This window comes from Gopherus evgoodei, chromosome 4 (genome assembly GCF_007399415.2).
Source record: "Gopherus evgoodei ecotype Sinaloan lineage chromosome 4, rGopEvg1_v1.p, whole genome shotgun sequence".
NCBI classification, from domain to species: domain Eukaryota; kingdom Metazoa; phylum Chordata; order Testudines; family Testudinidae; genus Gopherus; species Gopherus evgoodei.
In genome coordinates, this window is record NC_044325.1 from 59,046,316 (window position 1) to 59,067,985 (window position 21,670).

At 39.2% G+C, this 21,670-nt stretch overlaps 1 long non-coding RNA gene across 1 annotated transcript; it reads right to left on the reverse strand.

Annotated features, from left to right (window-relative positions):
• Positions 1 to 542: 542 nt before the first annotated feature.
• LOC115651503 lies at positions 543 to 13,450 on the reverse strand. The gene is made up of 3 exons (XR_004000373.1): positions 13,299 to 13,450; positions 804 to 908; positions 543 to 705 (listed from the first exon to the last, which is right to left on the reverse strand). It is a non-coding gene; the product is annotated as an uncharacterized LOC115651503 (long non-coding RNA).
• Positions 13,451 to 21,670: the final 8,220 nt, after the last annotated feature.

The window sequence follows — 21,670 nt, forward strand, 5'->3', positions numbered from 1 at the left end:
TTTCAAACCATGGCATTCTGGGAGGAAATGCTTATATTTTCTTGTGTGGGGTGTTTTTTGTGTGTGTTTGCTTTGAGTTTTTGTTGGTTTGTTTTTTTACTTGCACTGTATGGTGGGACAAATATGTTAATTCAGATTTAGTTTATCTCAGGCTTGAACTAGACTTTTGGTTTAAAATGTTCTCCAGAGGAAATGAGCATTACAAATAGGATCTTCACCAAGGTTTGGATGTCTGGCAAGCGCTTTTGTGCAGCTGTACTAAATTATTCACCACCTTACTTGTAATCAGAATATTTAATCCTCTGTTTGATCAGCAGCTTGATAGGTAAAGACGATCACTGGAATGGAGCATTGTGTTTAGACTTGTTACAACAGGTCAGAAACCAAGCAGCAGAATTGATCACATGATTGCTGTTAGAAGAAGAAAGGTAGCATTTTAGTGTGCTGTACTTTCCAAATGTCATTAAACCCACTAATGAAGCAAAATTAAAGTAGATGGTTCAGGCATCTGGCTGTAGTTAACTTGCCACCTCTGCAATTTAATAATAGAAGACGGTAGATTCAAAATAATAGTTAAAAGGAAGATGAAAATAAAACATACAATTAATAGTTGCTGAAATAAACCTTGGTTTCTTTTCCATCTCCTCCTGTCTCCTCTTCTGTGGCTGCTTTATTAGATTTGAGGCACAGAAGTGCCTTCAGTGCCTATAGAGGACAAAATCAGACTATTAGATGCAGCAGCCCAAAGGCATTGCTTAAAAAGCTGCAGCAGGCAACTTGTTAAAATTCCACAAGAAACTCACCTGTATAGCAGGGTGTGTTTGCGTATCAGCTCTTCTTCAAAAACAAAAACAAAAACAAGCAGGAAAACGGAGAACCATCACACATTTGGAGAAGACAGATCTTACCTGAAGACAATAGAGACTCTTTCAGATTGAAGATTTGCAGAATACTTTCTGCTACTTAGAATGAAACAAGCAGTCTTTTTGATCCTCTGTGAGTTCATTCCCTGCAACCCCCACCCTTTGTTTAAACACACATTTCATTGAGGTTTGCTGTTTTGTTTTGTTGTTTTATTTTTCCAGCCAGAAAATGTACTGTTATTCTGTAAATGGTTTCTTGCTGTCATACTTCCCAGATTATTTTCTTCCTATTTTGGAGGCCTGAATCTGCCTTTGGTCACACTATTTGCTCCTCTATGGTCACCTCTGAGAAGATTAACCCTTTCATTAAAAAAGCTTGGCCAGGGTCAAACTACCGCCTGGCTCTGGACTCTTACATCCCTTTGATCTCCCAGCTATGGAGAAATTATTAGCAAATTCTAAGCCTTCCCATGTGATTTGTTTTTGTAAATTTGTAGAAATTATTCCTAATCCTATTACGTGGCCTAGGGCAAACCTGCATTAAATATATGAGACTTTTTGTTATGTGGCAGATGGATAATAAAGGAATGCTGAATGCAGCCCCATTCCAAGTTATGGGAATCTGGATACTTCATCAGCATTCGCTTAATCCTCTGCCATGGCCTTCGCCTTTGATGAATGCTCTCATTTATGACCACTGATGCCACTCACTTAATTTCAGAGAAGAAAAATAATACCTAGCTGTTAATGTGAATATTTGAGTTTATGGCTGTACAATGAATAATTGTGACATTATCAGGGGAACATCTTCTTATACATTATTCACTTGTATAGACCACATTAACCAGAGAAAGGAAACTTGCAATTTTGCATCTTTCATCTTCTTTGGGAGGTAGACACCATGCAGACAAAAGTCAGTGTCTTAACCCAAATTCTAGCTGACAATGCGTATCAGCCCTCACTATATTTTGCTCATTGTGGTGCCAATCTCCTATCTCACCAATGACATTTTTTCAAAGAAAGAGTAGATTTCCTAGAGACTCTACCCTGTGCAACTTTCATAGCTTATTATCGAATAGGAAAATGTATCCCCCCTTTTTGCTTTAATACTGTTGCCATATAGGATGTCTGTTAAGTTTAGGATGAAAATTAAGTTAGCATGCCCTTTACTTTTTATACTTCATAAAATCCAAGTTTACTTCTGCTAATAATTTTCCTACCATGCTTTATAAAAAAAAAAATTAGAACTAAGGTGGAATATTTTAAATTCTCTGTTGCCCTGTCTTTACAATCTGCAGCTTCCGCATTTAGGTGCACACAGAGAGGCACAGAAAGCACATAGTACATATTAAATGATTTGTGTTATACTCAGCTATGTGACCTAAAACAGCATTTGGTTTAGAATGTTCACTCTACAGCTGATCTCTCTTCATATAAGCTTATTTCATCCAAGGGAAGATGTGATTACACAGATTGATAATCTGTAATTATGAAATTTGTTAATTCAAAACAGTTATTTAAATATATATGTGTTTTGCTGCATTGCTATGTTTAAGAGCAGAATTTCCCTAAAGATATTTTTAGTTCCCATTTTAGTAAGTCGAGTCAGTTTACTTGCTATTTAAAGGTGGCACAATTTCTAATAGTAGTATTCCTGCTGTCCTTTTTATTCGGATGTGTAAAACTGAGAGAGAAACTGAAGGACTGGTAAATCATCAGCATGTGAAACTTATCTGGATTTAGTAACCATAATAAAAAAAAGTTGAGCATCTTTTCCTAGTGGGAGTTTTCACCCACAATAATTAATGTATTGGAATCAACTGAAGGAATAAAAATAAATAGCTTGCTCATTTTAGTACATTTGCATATTACTATTTTAAAAAATCAGTTTAGCAATATATCGGGGCTTCAGTGCTCCAAAGTGAATGTAACAGGGATCTCATGTAGAGTAATTTCTTCAATCATTCCCTTCTATACTGTCACCAAATTTAACGTGCTGTATAAGTTGCATACAAACTTCTGCATGCAAATGTTACTACTTATTTGCTGTATGTTTTGAGATGTCTGTCAGAAATGAGAACATTGTAAAATTATAAATTTTTATTTGGAAAAAAAGGGCTAGTAAAATGTTTGGCATTGTATCTATATAATTATGGTGAATCAAGATTTTTTCTTAATAGTAGAAAGAAAGGCAAACTATTTTGTGATTGTGATGCAATGATGAAAGATCACAGCTTAATTGACTTCAGTGGCAGCAGGACTTGGCCTTAATTTTAACATCATAATGAGCTGAGCTAAATTCCTCTCACCACTGAACAGTCAATTCTGATGCTTCTGCTCATCTGGTTTGGCTTGTTTCTTCTCCTGATAATCAGAAATGTAAAACATTCCACAAATTCATATTTTATTAATATTACAAAGTTGGTTTAGGTTTCAGATTTTTTAAAATTGTCCATAACCCAAACTTCAGCTAGTTACCTTTTATTTTCAAAAAGCACCCTATCTTTAAATGATTATTGTAAATTCACAAAGATAGCAGACAAGCATACAGCATTCTGTTGACAAGGGGCTGAAGCCTGATCTTCATCTTTAGGCAAAAACACCTTTGATTTCAATGAGTATTTTGCTTTAATTAAGGAACGCAGGCATACATTCTGGCAAAGGCAATAAGGCATACATTTTGTAGAAAAAGTTTGCTAGAAAGAAATCTAGGAACAGGATCAAATCGGAGAACTCAGTCCTGGACTTCAGACAGCCCAAAGTTAAGGGATTTTGTTGGATCTAGGTTTTTTAGTTGCCCTAATATAAGGAAATGGCAACTGGCAAAATTCATGGTTGGATACATACTTTGAACATTCCCAAAATATAAGAGGTTTTAGATTGAGAATTTTGAAGCAGACGCCTCTCTAATATAATCTCAAATGAAAGGTGTAATGTTTATCCATGTTTATGTAATGTTCATATATTATGTGAACTCTGTTCTCTAGAGTCCGTTTCTCAATATTAACCTTTGCTGATATATTATGAAAGTAAAGGTTTGATTACACATATAAAGTGACCAGTGTTTGGGGCTTGTGGGCACAGGTTTTAAAGCAGTGATGACCAGTAGGCCAATTGGTCAAATCAACTATTTAATATTAAGTGAAGTACAGATCAAGCTATCATTATAACATTAAAGATCATTGTCTTATTACAAAACTGAAGATTGTGATGGAAGAGAATACCGGCAATGTTAAAATGTTTTTGGGGTTTTTTTTTGAGTTTACTATAAATTGGGACCTGAAACTAAACATTTTTTTTCCAGAAAACACGTTGTATGATCTCTTCCTTTTCTAAAAAGATACATTTATTTTTAAAGCTGAGTGGTGTAAACTGGTAATTTTTAAAAATATATATTTTAAACTCCCATTAGGTGAATTTTAAAGAAAGCCCTTCCTGGATATAATCTGACTTACGAAAAGAATGCATTGTTTTCATATCTGGAATGAAATGATGATGAAAGCACCGATGTTGTGGCTCCAATGCTGCAATCAGAGGAGCTTGGTTGAGCATAAAAAACAAGGGGAAGCAATGCCAATAAAGCTCAGAGAAATACCTTCAACCAGGCATCCTTTGGATTACACTGGGCACTGAAAGTAATGTAAAGATGGCTTCCTGCCTATCATTCTGAGTTTTATGATTGCAATATAATCTCCTCCAAACCCTCTACACCCAGAAGTTGAAATGCTTTACTTGAAAGCAAGACCTATACATAGATGGCTTCCTGTCTTGATTTCTCTTTTCGTGTGATTGGCTTTGAAACATACAGTATATATCGTGTGATAAATTATACTTTGCTGAATTGTTGCCTTGCTAAAATATGCTAAGAAAGCTGTGAACAATATTTACAAATAGTTTGTGTCACAATAATACACCCACCACTCAGGCTTTCATCGATTTTCCTGTAATAAGAGTTGTAATAAAGGATACCACTTTTAAGTATTATGAAAGTATTCTTTACAAAGAAACATAATTGGGAGAAAATCTCTAAAATCTATATAAAAAACATTTTCCAGATCCTGCAGTCTCAACTGTCAAGAAAGCAACCACAATTTCTCTTGTCTAAGAAGAATCAGCAGACGTTGTTCTGTTGTTCCCTATTTTTGTTTTTTTCCTCCCAGTAAGTTAATTTACCAACACAGCTCAAAACTGAGCTTCTACTATTTTAAATGGTTGAAAACATGTAGCTGTGAATTAATTTAAGCTGTGTCACTAGAATGAATACTACAGTTACTGTTACTTTCTGGGGTTGTTTTTTAAAGCCTTTACTCCAAGAGTTAAATCCTGCTCTCTGTTACCCTGGTGCAAATCTGCAGTCACACCCCTGAAGTTGTTGGAGTGACTCTAGATTTACACCAGGGTAACAGAGAGCAGAAATTAGCTCCTGACCTCAAAAATAATGCATTCTAGAATTTTGGAATCACTCCAGTGAATTAGCTTTCATTGTATACAACTTTCTATTTTGCAAGCACTTTCAGAGTAGGGAAAATAAAAGCATCCATAAACAGGCTACCTATTTTTTCTAACAATATTTATTTTGTTCATTATTTTAATTGAAGTCAGGAAAATGATGAAATATTCTTAATTCAATAGGGCCAGCTTCATCCATTGGCAGCAGTAGAATTACAACTGCTGAATTTGGCCCAGTTTGTTTTGTTACAGAAAGTTATTGTATCTGGTTATACACACCACTTGCATTTTGACAGAGGCACAATCATGTTGTATGAGATGAGTGTATATTAGAGAAGTAGTTAAAGTAGATTAGAAAGCATACACAGTGAAGAGGATTTTGTTTTTTCAGTCTAAGAAAGCCAGGTACAAATTGAAGGCTGTTTCTCTAGTTGGTGTTTGCTATTATTTGGTTAACCAAAAGCAAATATGGTGTAATCTTGAGCACTCTTGCGCCACCTTCCAAACATACTGCAGATGCAGTGACTTCTTGAACCTCTTTTTTTCTCATTCTGAATGTAGTACTTATTAAAAGAAAAGCCTAAACACCCAGACCACACTAGTGTAAGGAAGGAGCTATAAACAGACACTGCCAATATGCATTCCATCTGCATTTTAGCATAGCAACCAGGGATAACAGGTGAAAAAATAAACTAATTTACGTCAGCATCAAACTACTTACAAAGACCAATCTGCATTTTTCATATTAATATCAACAACTAAATCAGGCTTCCTCCCCTCTGCCACGCTCATATTAATGGAGAGCTTTTTTTTTTTCCTTCCCCCTCACAGAGGCAAGCAAATAGAAGAAGATGTTTTGCTTTGGTGGTACCTGCACAAATAAGGGAAGGGTGAGAGGAGGGTTGGCTGGGGTTTGGTTGGTTGTTTTTTTATTATTATTTTATTATTTATTTTTTATTATTTTATTAAGGTTTTGTTTGTAAATCTTTAAGATTTACATACTATTAGCAGAACTTTCAGGGGGAAGTAGCACTTGTATTTAACGACATGTACAAAGAAGAATTCCAATAAGCAGGGAGAACATTTGTTAAGATGAACTACCACAGGAGCTGGGATAGAAGGGTCTCCCAGTTTAGTATTACATTTTCAATCTTGCTACAATTGTATTATTATATGTCTGTGAATTTAGCACATTTGATATGTGGTTACACTATAGTAAATGTAACAATAAATATCACATTTATATTTCATTTTAGATGTCTCCTTCACTCCCCTAAGCCAACAGCACAAGGTGTAGTTTTTACAAGGGTCTGACTGTAAATAATCTGGTTAACTAAAAGGTTACTGATGCACTTTCAATATAGTGTTGCAAAGTAATAGGATTCAAGCCCCCAGATGTCTTTGCTTGCTTCAGACAAAGCAAATGTCTTTGATTTTGAAAGGATGTGTGTAATCTATTTTTGTTTGTTCAATAAAGAAACTGCATATGTTTGCCATATTTTTAAGGATTTGTTTTTATTTTTGGTGTTTTAAAGAAAATACTCTTCAAGGCTTACAAACTGGTGGATAACATCCCTTGTACATTTTTAAATTATATACGGGGAAAAATATTTCCAGTTGTATTGTTGTACTAATTATTTGGAATTAGAAAGCAAAGTGTAATCTAGAAGATCAAATATGAGATCTTTATTAAAGTGGCACCTGCTAAGTCTGTTGCGTTTAAAGGTCTGCCAGTATTTCCATTAGGAAACCCATTTTTCAGACTTTTAACGCTTGTCTGTATTCACACCAGAGTGAAACTTGGCACTCAGGATTGCAGCCCAGGAGCAATTTGTGCTGCTGTTTACAAATGTCTCTTGGCATTCATTTTTAAAAAAAATACAATTTTCTCTATTAAGTGGTGTAAGGCCATTAAAATGCAAATGGGTGTGGTATTAAGATGAATGCTGGGAATACTGTAGCAGTCCCAGGCTGCAGTTTGAGACAATATGTTTATCATATTAAGTCAGTGTGCAGTAGTATCTTCCAATAAGTGTTTTATGTTTGTTTAAAGCCTGTAGGGAAATATTGTATATTTTCATCTCAAAAGGAGTCTTGTCTATCAGGTAAATAACATGTTTTAAAAATTATACAGGTCCATACTAAAGTGTCTGGGCTCCAAAAGGTATCTTTAAAGCCAGGTAAATATTGTGTTTTTAAAGGTTCCTTAAATATGTATTTACATAATTGAGTGATATATCTTCATCATGCACACACACTTTGGCCTGTCAGCTCTCATGCATTTCTTTGATTCTTTACTCTTGTTAATTTTAACTTCTTCATAATAAAGTGAAAATACTACACATGCTACCTACTGTGTTGCAAAACCTTGGCAGAATGAGGGATAAATTAAGAATACAGTGCAGCCTTAACTGAATTCCTCTCCTCCACGCTCTCGTTATTTGAATGTAGGTTTTCTTGTGATTTGGTTCTTTTGTTTATATGAAAGAACTTGTTTGCTCTTTACATATAAACTTAGTCCATAAGCAAGTCATGGTAGTTGTCAATATTTCAATCTAAAGTTAAAAATATCTGCTTATATCCTCAGCTGGGATAAATCAGAAGGTACACTGGAGCTATTGACTTCTGTGGAGCTATGCTGACTTACACCAGCTAAGGATTTAGCCTATTCTCATTCCAAACATGGTTGAGTAATGGATTTGAAGAAAGAGGCTAAAGTAGTTTGAGAAAAGTTCTGAAGGCACTACCATTTGCCATTGCTGTCACACATCAACATGAATAGAAATCTGTTACCTCTTCCTTAATTTTTTTTAACATAAACAGAATCAGGTAAGCAGCTGAGTGATTTTTTGTAAGATTCCCTATGTAATTGGTTTTCTTAGACCATATGTGTTCACATTACATTAAGACAGAGGAACTTCAAGTTGTCTGTTTAAAATGTCATAAATAAAAGAATAGCACAACCTTAGCATTCCACCTACTATCACTTTAGTTTTTAGGCTGGGGGAAAACCCATGTTGCTCCATTTAGACTCCAGAAATAATTCTTTAAAATAGTTCTCTAAATAATATGAGTCATAATGTAGAATTGTCCTTCATTTCTGTAGTTTCTGTTCCTCATTTGCAGGGAGGGGGCAAGTATCTTGAGTTTGGGGATTTTGAGTGCGGGGGGGAGCTTAAGTACTGTGCTTTTCACTACTGCAAACTTAATTTTTAGGCTTGATTTTCTGAGAAATCAAAGGCTATTTAGAATACAATAAAGAATAAAAGTGTGATCAATTGTAAGAAATATTTCTGTGAAGTCTGAACGAAGTGGGAATCTGAATTGCAGCCCCAATTATTTATATAAGCTATTACAAAAGGAGTGCTAGGAACCATTATATTGCATGATTTCTTGTGAATAATAGAAATGCTCTCTATCAGGTATTTTTACTTAAATGGAATAAATGTTTGAGAGAGATGGAGTTCACCTATAGTAACCTTTCACACCACTACTATTAGTATTGTTAGAACTTTATCTATTTTAAAAATATATGCTTTGACTCTATTAAAAACATTCTAAAACTTAGCAAGTGTCATTTTAAACCCCGATATATTAGTGTCTCCGTCATTTAGTAGTGCTATAATGACATCAGTGTAGAATTTCAGCATTCCTACATAGAAAATGCCTGTCATACACAAACAACATTATGGCACACTTTTAGTATAATATGCCTGGAGTAGCTCTCTTATTTAATGGTGTGCTTTTATATTGCTCAAGTAAGTTTTTCAGGGAAAATGTATCTATTGCATATGTGATGCCTAGTCATAGGGCCAGTAAATGGGACCACACTTGATGTGAGAAAGGTGAGCAGGGTTTGATCCCTAGTCATCATGGTCCTGCTCCAGTATCATTCAAGTCAATGGGATGGTTGCCTTTTATTTATTTCAGTAGGAACAGGATCAGTGTCTATGGCCCCAGTACAACAAAGCACTTACACACATGTTTAAGTCCATCCCTTTTCAGTTATGGGAATTGATTTGTGCTTAAGTGTTTTGCTGAATTGTGGCCTATGGGCATAATCCTGTGTCCTTGATTCAGGCATAATTCCAGCTGACATCAAGACTCCCATGAGCATCAGTGGGAGCTTTGCCAGGGTAAGGCCTGAAGAACTGAGCCAAATTTTTTTTTGAGTCTCTTAAGGTAAAATAATGAGAACAAGCCATGCTACCTTGTTGTAGAGTCAATGGCATTTTCCAGGCATGAAGGCTGAAAATCAGGTTCCACATCAGCAAAAGGAGGGCCAGCCATGGAACTCAATGGGAAAAAATACTAACTTTTCTCTGAGAGTTGTGCCTCAGTAAGGATATCAAGAACAAGTTCACCATTATTGATGTCAGCTAGTTGAAATATGGCCAAATTGTACTTCATGAAATTGGAATTACAGTGCATATTAGCACATGAATGATTACATTGGACTTTGAGGGACCGGGTGTCCCACTACAGCATACAAATGTCTCATCAATGCTAATGCAAGTAAAGCATACACCCGGAAGGGGGAACACTTCTTTTACTTACGTTCATTTGTTCTAGACTTCAAAGAAATATCTAGAAAAGTGATGTTTTGGAAGGAATCCAGTTCAGCAGGAACACACATTTTCTACATTTTTACTGGTAAATACTAGTAAAAATGGAGAAATACTGTCCATTACTAATGGTGAGTTTCATTATGAAGATGAATTTGCTCATCCAAAGCACAGTCAGTATAACATATTTTCCTACTTCTTCAGATTTATTGGGGATTGACTGTTATTCATTCAATACTGTTTTTATTACCTCTTTTTTTCTTATTCTATATTATTACTATTCCTGTTTTATTTGGATTGCTTGTCGGGGTCTTTTATTAATAGCAAATAACAAGTTTGTATCAACATCCCTATGCCGAATCTGAATCCTTCCTGCCCCGTCAGGCAGCCATTAAGGCACAAACAAGTTCTGTGAACTCTCTGTTAGCGCAGAAGATTTATTCTGTGAGCTTTAGCTTATCGATGGATAAATGCACATAAAACTGACTTGGAGAATGAAAAGTCTACAGGTGTCATTACTAAAATCTGTTAAAATATTTTATTTTTAAATATAAAACACTTGTCATTTAAATTTAATAAGACTTCATGTGTAAGATATGCAGGGTCAGGGCTTTGGTCCTTAATAAAGGTTAATATATATGGAGATAGGAGTATACATCAGAGTTAGTCATCAGAGAATATGTCTCTTAATAATAACAGTTGTTTCACACATATTATTGTAGGTAGATTCCATAGGAACATTATTGGTTACTTAAACCCAAAGAAATACCTCTCTTGGACTCCTCAGTGCTGACTTGGGCATGTAAGAAATATTCCTGAGAGGGGTGGAGTGCTTTTAAATCCTCTTAACTTCATTGGGAGTTGACGATGCTTAGCACCTCACAAAGGCCTCCAATCTACTCCTACTGAAGTCAATGGTAAAATTCCCATTAACTTCAGTTGTTTAGGATCAGGCCAAAAATCAGGCCTCTAAGGGCTTGTCTACACTTACTGGGGGATCGCCAAGCAGCAACTGATGCATTGGCGGTCAATTTAACAGGTCTAGTGAAGACCTGCTCTCCCGTCAACTCCTGTACTCCCCCGGATTGAGAAGAGTAGCAGGAGTCGACAGGAGAGCATCTCCCATCAACATTGTTTAGTGTGGACCCTGTGGTAAGTAGATCTAAGCTAGGTTGACTTGAGTTGCACTATTCATGTAACTCAAATTGCGTAGCTTAGATCGAATTTCCCCTGTAGTGTAGACAAGGCCTTAGTCACTGTTTAGGAGCCTATCTCAGGGGTTTAGCTGTTCTGCTTTAGGCAAATGAGTTTGAAACTGTGGTCCCTACTGTTGAGTAGAATTGTATTGCATTTTAATAACTAATAGCTCCAATTCTATTTATCCTGTAGTTATTTAATACCAGAAACATATGGATAACAGCTTTTAGTTAACATACAGTAACACTTTTGAATCTACATAATTCTCTATGTAGATTTAATAATCTGTAATAAAGTGTATGTTCTCAAATTGGGGTAATGCATAATTCTCCTAACTTTTGAAGGGATTTTACTTGTTCAGATAATGTAGATCCACTTGAGTTGAGAATCTTTGTAGGACTGTAATCTTAAAACACTTTAAGTTTGTTATTTATCCTACACACCACTGCATAATAGCAGACATAGTGCTGTCATTTAAGGCTTGTTTTACCTTCAAACTGTTAGTGGGCTCTTTGTTGGACCAGGTGGGATGTTCATTTGAATAGGAGCTCTTTAGTCTAAGTGTATAGTAGACACCATGCCTGGCCTATGTTTGGAAAAGAAAATCTCTCTTGTTTTGCTACAGCACAGCCACAGAGAGCCAAGACAACCTTAATTTATCCATTAAAAATGTAGGCCCATATTTAAGAGTCATCAGCAATAAAGGAAAATATACTGAATCATTTCAAGTGCATGCTAATCATTTAATGTAATAAATGAAGCAACTCTAATTATCTCCTGAGGAAATGATTTCACACTAAAACAATGGAAATGAAGAGGTTACTTCAGGAGCATTATACACAGCTGAAAATTACTCATGTGAATCTAGAGGATATTTCATATAAATAGAAAGGAATGCTCGTTCCTTTAAAGTATTCATTTAATGCTATGAGAGAAATACTAAATGATAAAGATATTTAGAAATGTGCACACAGCCTCTGGTGATTTTGCAGGTACAATTATACAACCAAACTGCTTCCTTTCACTGAGACAGTGGTTAGCAGAAGATCAGTGCCTGTCATAACTGCAGGTTCTTTATGCAGGATATCTGACTAAAGCAAAAAAAAAGAATATATTTGTCTATAAGTTAATTGCAGTCTGCATTATACAGATTTGTAATTCACAGTATACAAAGCTCTTTCACTGAGGTCTTTAGAACACTCTCTTTTTAAATGGTATTAAGAATCATTTTGATTTTTTTTAAAATAAATCCCATGAAAGCTTATTTTGGAAATTTAGCACATTTTTAACCAACAAAGAAAAAATAAGGCAAACTTTTAAACAAGATATAAAAATTTCTCAAGGAAAGGGGATTAGAATTGAGCTTAATTATTAAGTCCATTCCCTCTACAGGAACTGATTTCACTGTGAGCTAAAATGTTTTGTTAAATTATGTACTTTTGTTGCTTGGATGTTCTATTTCTCTCGGAAAAGCACATGAGATCCTCATAGGCACTAGCGTAGGCACTATCCTTGTAGGCATTTTAAAAAACACATCCCCATTAAATAGAATATATAGACAGTGGTTGAGCATACAATCCCTTTAAACTAGATAACAAAAATGATTTTGACTTGTTTTAAAATCTTTTCCCTTAAATGCTTCCAAATCTAAAACTAAAAGACAGATAATGTGGGTTGAACATTTTTCACCTTGCTTTCAGTTTTGTAGAGAATAGCACATTAGAAGCACTTTCCTGTCTATAAGAATCACATTGAAACACCAGGAAAAATCCATCTGTTTTGGCTAGAAATTTAACGGCATGCTTTCCAGAACTTCATATCCATCTTTGTTAATATATCAAGTGTAGCTTGTTCACATTTTTTGTCTATTCAAATACCATACTACTATATACGTGATTAGCTAGTCCTTGTTACTAAAACTGGCTAACAGCTTAGAGAATATGACTATTGTACACAATGGAAGATAAGACCAAATTCAAGACTAATTAATGCACAATGATTGAAAAGCATACAAAGAGGACTATAACTTTCTGAAGGTCTGCATGTATTCTAAAGCAGACATCTATATTTCACAAGGGAATACTTAGACAACTGTTTTTATCATAAGATTACTGTTCATCATGTACAAGAAAACAATTGTTATCAGGTATGAACTTAATTGGAATCAACTGTACCAGTCTTTACAGGAATTTACCAAAATGTCTGCCATTCAGAGCTGGCTTACCATAATATTCTCTATGGAATAGTTGACCACAGGATTCTCATTCACAAATAGCCAGGTTAAACAGTTAAATGCTAGCAAATCCTGCATAGCCCTGTGGGAAATTTCACTTTAATCCCGAATTTATAAGAGGACAATCAAAGCCCAAAGCCTGGGTAACAAATCTGATCCTCTGTTGCAATCTGTGTCCTCATGGGAAGGAAAGAGATGCTCCCTGTACAAGCCTGAGATGGATAAATACCTAAATGATGAGATAGATGGGGAATGCAGAAGAAGCGTCTGGCTTCAGCCATTCGCTTCCAATTTCACATTACATTGTGAAAGGCAATTCTTGTGCAGCTCGGGAACAGCCAGTCCTGATTACTATAAGTTGAAGTGTGGCTTAAGGAATGATTAATGACAGTGTCAGGAGAAAACAAAGCAGAATGAGAGTTATCTCTAATCCACCTGCTTGCAGATGCTATAGTAAGGGAATGAAAATGGCCCCGGCGAGCCCTGATAATAAAAAAATCAAAATAGAAAGGTGCAAAGCTGTAGATATGTATTAATCTGATATATAAAAACTAGGTCTTAGCTTGAATAAAGCATTAGGCATGAATGGAGCCCCATAGGTGATAGATATTAGAGCATAGTGGACTTCACATTGTCTGTATTTTTTAAATCAAACAGAACTGTTCCCTTCAGTATTGCCTTTGACATTAATGGGTTGGTATTTGAAAAGTCACAGTTCACTAGATGAGCAGGCTTGTGAGTTCAAGCTCATTAAACAAAACCTCTTTTTTTCTTGTTGTTTTTTTAAAAAGTGACACCACACCACCACCTTGTGGCTTTTTAATGAATAAACCTATTGATAAGAGAATCAGATGTTTCCATTTCCAAGCAGGATCCATTCAGGTAAAATATAATTATAAATCTACCTTCCCCCCACCCCCCCGAACACAGACACATTTATAAGCTAATTCAGTTAAGACAATACATTAAAAAGACAACTAGATTATTTTAAATGTTTTTTTGGATAGGTATCAGACCAACTCAGGCCATTTCAGTTACAATTGCACTAATTTAAGTCTACAGCTATCACAGAATTAAGGAGTTCATTGATCATAGTTACAACTGAATATGCAAAGTACGATATTTTGCTTCAACTTGATAACTGTTATCTTCTTTCACTCTGGCCCACTCATCCCTACTAAATTTACAGCAGCTTGAAACAGGGTGAGATGAGAGCTAGCAAGGCTCAACATATAGAACTCTGAGGGTAAGTCTGTATTGCACATTAAGCCCAGGCTCTGACTCAGGTTTGAGCCCAAGCCCTCTTTCTGTCCACACACAAAGCAGCCTGACTTGGGTCAGCAATCACTTAGGACCTAGGTCCTAGAATCCTGCTCAGAGAGAGCGGGGGAGGAGGGTTAGAACCCAAGTCCCACTGAGACTCTGATCCAAGTCCTGTCAGTCTGCAGTGTGGACGCAGGTAAAGCTGCAGACTTGAGTCATAGTGCAGTATGGCCCTAGTTATAACAGCTATGGGACCCGGGTCTAGCAATTGTAAACCCAAGTTTTAACATGCAGTGTGAACCCTCAAGCACAGGCTTGGAAAAACTGAGTCCACACACCCAGATGCCACAGACCCAGGTTTACAACGCACTGCAGACTTACCCAGCGAAACTGCCTTTTACTTCTTGGCCCAGTCAGGCTGTGCCTAGTAATGCCATCCAAACCAAAGCCCAATCAACAATGTTGCAAGTACCGTGTTTGATTTGAATTATAGTGTTCTCATATGTTCTAGTTGTTTAGTTTCCCTTTGTTCTTAGTAAAAAAAAAAAGAAAGAAAAAAAAATCTAGTCTTGCCATAGTTACAATAATACTGTTTTTTACTTGATTCAATTACTCTAGTTTAAGACATGGGATAACATTTTCAAAGCACCTAAGTGATAGGAGCCTAAATCTCATTGACTTTCAATGAGACTAATGCTGCTTATGTACCTAAATCACTGCTGAGAAATGGGATGTAGGCTCCTAAGCCACTTAGGTGGGTTTGAAAATTTTAGCCATGGCCATGCAATACCAGAAGTTAATGATGAATAAGCAACTGAAGTGAAATACCTCTGGAGACCAAACTGTAAGTTTGTGAAAATTACTTCTACTTCCTACCAGCTAAAGATTTAGGGTGAAATTCTGGCCCCACTGACATCAATAGCAAAACTCCTATTGATTTGATTGGGCCAGGATTACATCCCTGATAAGTTTCCCCTTTTTCTCAACATGACCAGCAACAAGTTAAATGTTAATTCATCTTTCATGGAAGTATTTTAATATTGAAAATCTAATGAAGATTTAGCACTCAGTTTTTAATGAGGCTGACATAACTGTCGAAAAAAAGCAAATACATTATTTTAATTAATATCAGTTCATAAGTGCTCCTGATTTATATATTAAACAAAGAGAGAGTGGCTTGTCATACACTACAATTTATTCTGCATTCACCCATCATTTACTCAGAATCTTTTTTTTTTCATGTGAAATGTATGATGGAACTGCCATGTAGAACTGTACAGCTGCTGCACACACTGTAAGTACTGTGATCACATCACCCTTATTTTTTTATGACGTGCCTCAAGTCAATTCCATCCATGTGTCTCTGTCTCCACCAGACGCCTCCTGCTATCAAATAGTCATGCTGTATTTTAAGCTTAAAGCCTTTGTATTCTGTATTTTTAATGGCACCAGTGAGTCAGGCAGTTTGCATGTTATAAAAAGATATTGTTATAACTAGAGAAGGGCCAGAGTCACAAAATTTTGGATCTGGATTTTGAAACCAGCAAAGTGCAAGAGTGCTTAGATCTGGGATTTGGTTTGGTCCATTATAGAAACAGACCAGACCAAAAAAAAAATTGGATTCTGAACTCCCCTCCCATATCCCTTAAATTCAGAGGCATATCGGTATCGGGTATTTGTATAAGCCCATTTTTGTGACAAATGTAGTTATAAAAGGGTTTAATGCAGCTGGGAGTCATGCAGAAAGTGTCCTTAAATACAAAAGTGTTACAAAAGAGAGCTTATTAAAAAGAGAGGTGAGTACTTATATTTGTGCAAAATTTGAGAGTGAGGTTAAACCAAGGCAGAATTGTATTGTAACAATGGTTGTTTTTATGGTCATGAAACAATGCCAGAATTGAAATAATTAAGGTAGATTGGAAGTTCACACAAAATTACTAAGAGCTGGAAGTTCAGTTTGAGTAAGTGCAGAAAAGTTTAGGGACCCACTTCTCTGCTTATGTTACTCCACTGAAAACAATGAAGCTACACCTGCTTAGCATTTTTTCCTAGATGCTTATCTGAAATTACACCATCTTACTGGGGTCTCTTCCCTCCTCCCCACCTCTCTATCTTTCATCTCCTTTCACCCAACCCAAGCACAACTTTCTCATTTCCTCCAATTTTCTGTGGTGCCAACTCTCTGTTTCTTGACTCTAAGGGCTTGGCTACACTCGGAGGTGTGCAGCGCTGGGAGTTACAGCTGTCTTCGTACAACTGTGTAGGGACAGCGCTGCAGTGTGGCCACATTTGCAGCATTTGCAGCGCTGTTGGGAATGGTGCATTGTGGGCAGCTATCCCACAGAGCACCTCGTCCCATTTTGGCACCGTGGGTTGTGGGAAGGGGACGGAAAGATTTCGGGTTATTCTACTTCCTGTCCCAATGCCCCGTGGTGCAACGCTTCACATCCCATCAGTCACTGTTTTTCCGTCCACGTTTGGCGCCATCATGAGTCTCCCAACGGTTTGTGTGCACGCCATTTCTGTGGGAAGTGGAGCCTGAGCTGCTGAGGACTTTGCTGATGAGTGTCGCCAGCACATCACATTTGGCAGTTGAGCTATTCCTTTAGCTCCAAAGTGACAGTGAGGAGTCCGACGATATCATCGAGTCGCCTGACGTGTATGACACTAAATTGCTTGTGGCAGTCACAGAAATGCTCAGCACCATGGAACGTCGCTTTTGGCCTTGGGAAACAAGCACTGAGTGGTGGGATCACATCGTTATGGAAGTCTGGGATGATGAGTAGTGGCTGCAGAACTTTCAGATGAGAAAAGCCACTTTCATGGGACTGTGTGAGGAGCTCACCCCCATCCTGCAGCGCAAGGACACAAGATTGAGAGCTGCCCTGTCAGTGGAGAAGCGGGTGGCTATTGCAATCTGGAAGCTGGCAACTCCAGATAGCTACCGATCGGTCGCAAACCAGTTTGGAGTGGGAAAGTCGACCATTGGAATCGTGTTGATGCAAGTCTGCAGGGCCATTAATCGCATCCTGCTAAGAAGAATCATGACTCTGGGGAACGTGCAGGACATTGTGGATGGCTTTGCATAAATGTGTTTCCCTAACTGTGGAGGGGCGATAGATGGGACACGTATTCCTATTCTGGCACCACCTCACCTAGCATCTGAGTACATTAATCGGAAGGGGTATTTCTCTATGGTTCTCCAGGCACTTGTGGATCGCTGTGAGCATTTCATTGACATTTATACAGGCTGGCCTGGAAAGGTGCATGATGCACGCGTCTTTCGGAACAGTGGCCTGTTCAGGAATCTGCGGGCCGGGACTTTTTTCCCAGACCATAAGATCACAGTAGGGGACGTCGAAATCCCCATTGTGATCCTTGGAGACCCCGCTTACCCGTTAATGCCTTGGCTCATGAAACCATATACAGGGAAGCTTGACAGGAGCAAGGACCGGTTCAACTAGAGGCTGAGCCGGTGCTGAATGACTGTGGAGTGTGCTTTTGGCCATTTAAAAGGGCGCTGGCGATCTCTTTACGGAAAGCTAGACTTGGGGGAAAGCAGCATCCCTGCGGTTATATCCGCGTGCTGTACCCTCCATAATATTTGTGAAGAGAAGGGTGAAACATTCAGTCAGGAATGGACCTCCAAGGTTCAACATTTGGAGGCTGAATTTGCACAGCCAGAGAGCAGGGCTACAAGGATTAGGGATTCCTTGAGGGAAGAATTTGAGGCTGAAAGCCAACAGTAATGTTTGGTGCCTTGCACGGGAGTGAAGTGCAATGGTTACAGTGATTTGCAGTGCCTGTTTTTTCCTTGGGGTATGGTATCTTTCACTTTCTGCAATAATAAAAACTGTTTTAAAAGCCAAGAAATCATTTATTGAAAAGAAAGTAAGGAAAAGGGCAGGGGGGTAGGGTGGTGAACTGTACAGTCAGAGGTTTGAATATGTCCTGCCTGGAGTGCTGTGCAATGACTGCTGCACTTCAGGATGAAAATGTTGCATGGTGATGGGGGTTGAGTGCAGAGGGTAAGGATCGTAGTTCTCAGGGCTGGTGGATGAACGTACAGGTGTTGGGGGCAGCTGGTGGTGGAACCTGGATGCTGGAGAAGGGGGTTTGGAGCTGACATTGGGGCACAAGGGAGAGAGCTTTGTGACGGTCGGGGGGCAGCACGATAATGCTCTGCCTGCATGGCTATGAGTGACTGGATTCGTTCCGTTTGGCGCGCCAGGAGGCTTATCATCTGCTTTGTGCTTTTCTTCCAAACACTTCCTTTCTCCTGCTTTCTCTTTCCCTCCAGTGCTGCATTTTCTCTCTCCAGTCCTGCAGCTTCTTACTCTCTCTGGCAGACTGATTCATAACTGCTTTCACCATATCTTCTTCGCTTTTTCATGGCTTTTTCCTTAGGTTTTGTAGCTTTTTCAGCAGTCTGTGATATGGCCAGTCTATTTGTAGTGGTAGTCAAGGACACTGTTTTTAGAAAAAAGACAAAAATTGAAACATTTAACAGAGACAGCATTGTGTATAATCACAGTGAAGGAGTTTGCATTCTCACTTTAGGATTATTTCCACATACCAAACACAGCACAGAGAGCCCACAGCAGTGAAGACATGATGAGTAAGGGGTAATGAGTGCAGGAGTTAATTAATCCTGGAAGCCATCTCGCTGCCGCGGCTCACCTGGGAAGGGGAACTGATTGGTTCAGGGCTGCACTGGGGTTTCTGTGCTTTGGGGAAAGCAGAGAGCTGCGGGGGGATCTGCACTGAACACTCTCCCTACATTTTCCACAGGAGTTGATCCTGGAAGATATCTCACTGCTGCAGGTTACCTGGGAAGCAAGGGAGGGTCTTCTACAGCAATGCGGATTCCGCCCTGGCCCCTATGCAGCTTGCCTGTGTGCAGCAATGGTCCCCCCACCCCTCACGGCACACTGGCGCGGATGCGTTAGCCTGACTGGGACAAGGACCACAGTGGCTCTCCCTATAAACTTGCGCAAGCGCATTGCCCATGCTCTGGCTGAAACTTTTGAAGAGATTACCGAGGCCGATTACCGCGATGTGGTAGACCACATCAATGGGCTATTCCACATCTAGGCATGCATGCATGCAGCCATAACCCCCCCCCCCACCTCCTCTCCCGAAACATTTCCATCCTGAAAATAAAAGCTGCTTACCGGGAACATGCTCCTCTGCTGCTTCTTCACCAACAAGTTCCAGCTACTGCGACTGGCTAGCTTCCTCCTGGCTTGAGAAGAGTTCCTGGCTGCATGCTTCCTGGGACTCCGGGGTGTCTCCCCCCACCCCAGTACCCTCACTCTCGGTTTCCTCCCCCTCCTCCACCTCCCTCTCCTCTCTCTGCTCTGAACTGTCCATTGTGGTCCTTGGATTGGCAGTGGGGTCACCCCCAAGTATCGCGTCCAGCTCCTTGTAAAAACAGCAGGTCATGGGGGCAGCACCTGAGTGGCGGTTACCCTCACGGGCTTTGCATTAGGTGCTCCGTGGCTCCTTTACTTTAACCCTGCACTGCACCGCGTCCCGGTCATGGCCCCTTTCTATCATGGCCTTTGATATCTGCCCATAGGTATCGTAATTCCTACGGCTGGAGTGCAGCTGTGACTGCACAGCTTCCTCACCAAAAACACTGATGAGGTCCATCAACGCGCCATTGCTCCATGCTGGTGCTTGTTTGGAGGGTGGAGGCATGGTCACTGACTGATTGCACTCTACACCTGGCTGAGCAAACAGGAAGGGGATTTTTAAAATTCCTGGATCATTTAAAGGGCAGGTCACCTGAGGCCAGGGCAGTAGAGTGCGAACTGATGAGCAGAGTGGCTGAACAGGTATTTTGGGATATCTCCTAATACCCTGGAGGCCAATTACAGTGCTTTTGGTGGCCACACTTGACGAGCAGCGCTGCATCACCAGCGCTGCCATCGTTATACCCCAAGCAGACCAGGTGTACAGCCAGCGCTGCAGCCAGGGAGTTGCAGCGCTGGATGTGCCTTGCAGGTGTGGACGGTTACTAAGTTGCAGCGCTGTAAACCCACCACCAGCACTGCAACTCTCCAGTGTAACCAAGCCCTAAACAACCATCTTGACCCTGCAACTCCTCCTTTCAATCCCCAGCAATACTCCCTTGACTCACCAAATGTCTCCTGACAGGCCTGCTACCTGTGGATGATATTCCAGACATGGGGCATTCTCTCCTTTGGGCTCTGCTTAGTTCTTTTATTTAAAACCCATGTGCTTGTGGGCTTCCCACTCAGAGTTTCTCCTAAATGTATTGTTTTCCCAATCCGTTCAACCCTAGCATCTTACCTTGCAAGATGTGAAGACTGCAGCTATCCCAACATAGATTTAGAGACAATCCCAAAATAGATTTCAACAACGATTCAGAGCTTGTTGTGAGGTGTTGAAGGCAAGGGGTGAGATGATGTGGAGGACTTATCCACACTTTTACAGTGTAAATTGGGTTCAGATTCATTCTGAGAATCTGGCTGAGCTTCAAGGTGGCTCTGTCTATGCTGGCTTTGTCTAAACTGAGTCACATACCTCAAGCTGTTGGAGCTGCCTCCTCTTTCACTCATTCAGAAAGCACCTCTACTAGTGATTTCTAAAGGTCTTTCATGAGTGTTCTTTCTGGCCAAGATATAGTCTATACTGTCAAGTCAGAAACCAGTCAAAAACTAATGTGAATAATCAGGGTCGGCTTTATACCGATTCCCTGGAATCGGGCCCTGCGCTGAAGAGGGCCCCGCGACTAAGGAGGCCCCACTCCGGGGGTCTTCAGCTGCATTTCAGCGGCGGGGGGGCCTTCGGTGCCATGGAAGTTCCAGCGCGGGCCCCCCGCCGCCAAAATGCCGCCGAAGCCGTGGACCGCCGCCAAGTATTCCAATTGGGCCCTGCGGGTCATAAAGCCAGCCCTGTGAATAATTTGCAAAGGGCTTCTGGCCAATCTGTGCTGCTACTCACAAAGCCAAACCAAAGTCTTTGCTCCAGACACCCTTGAACTTGGGTTAGAGTATGGATCATGCATACATCAAGTTTATTTCTACTAATACATTTCCCTTTACTTTAAATGGAGATGGGTTTTTTGTTTG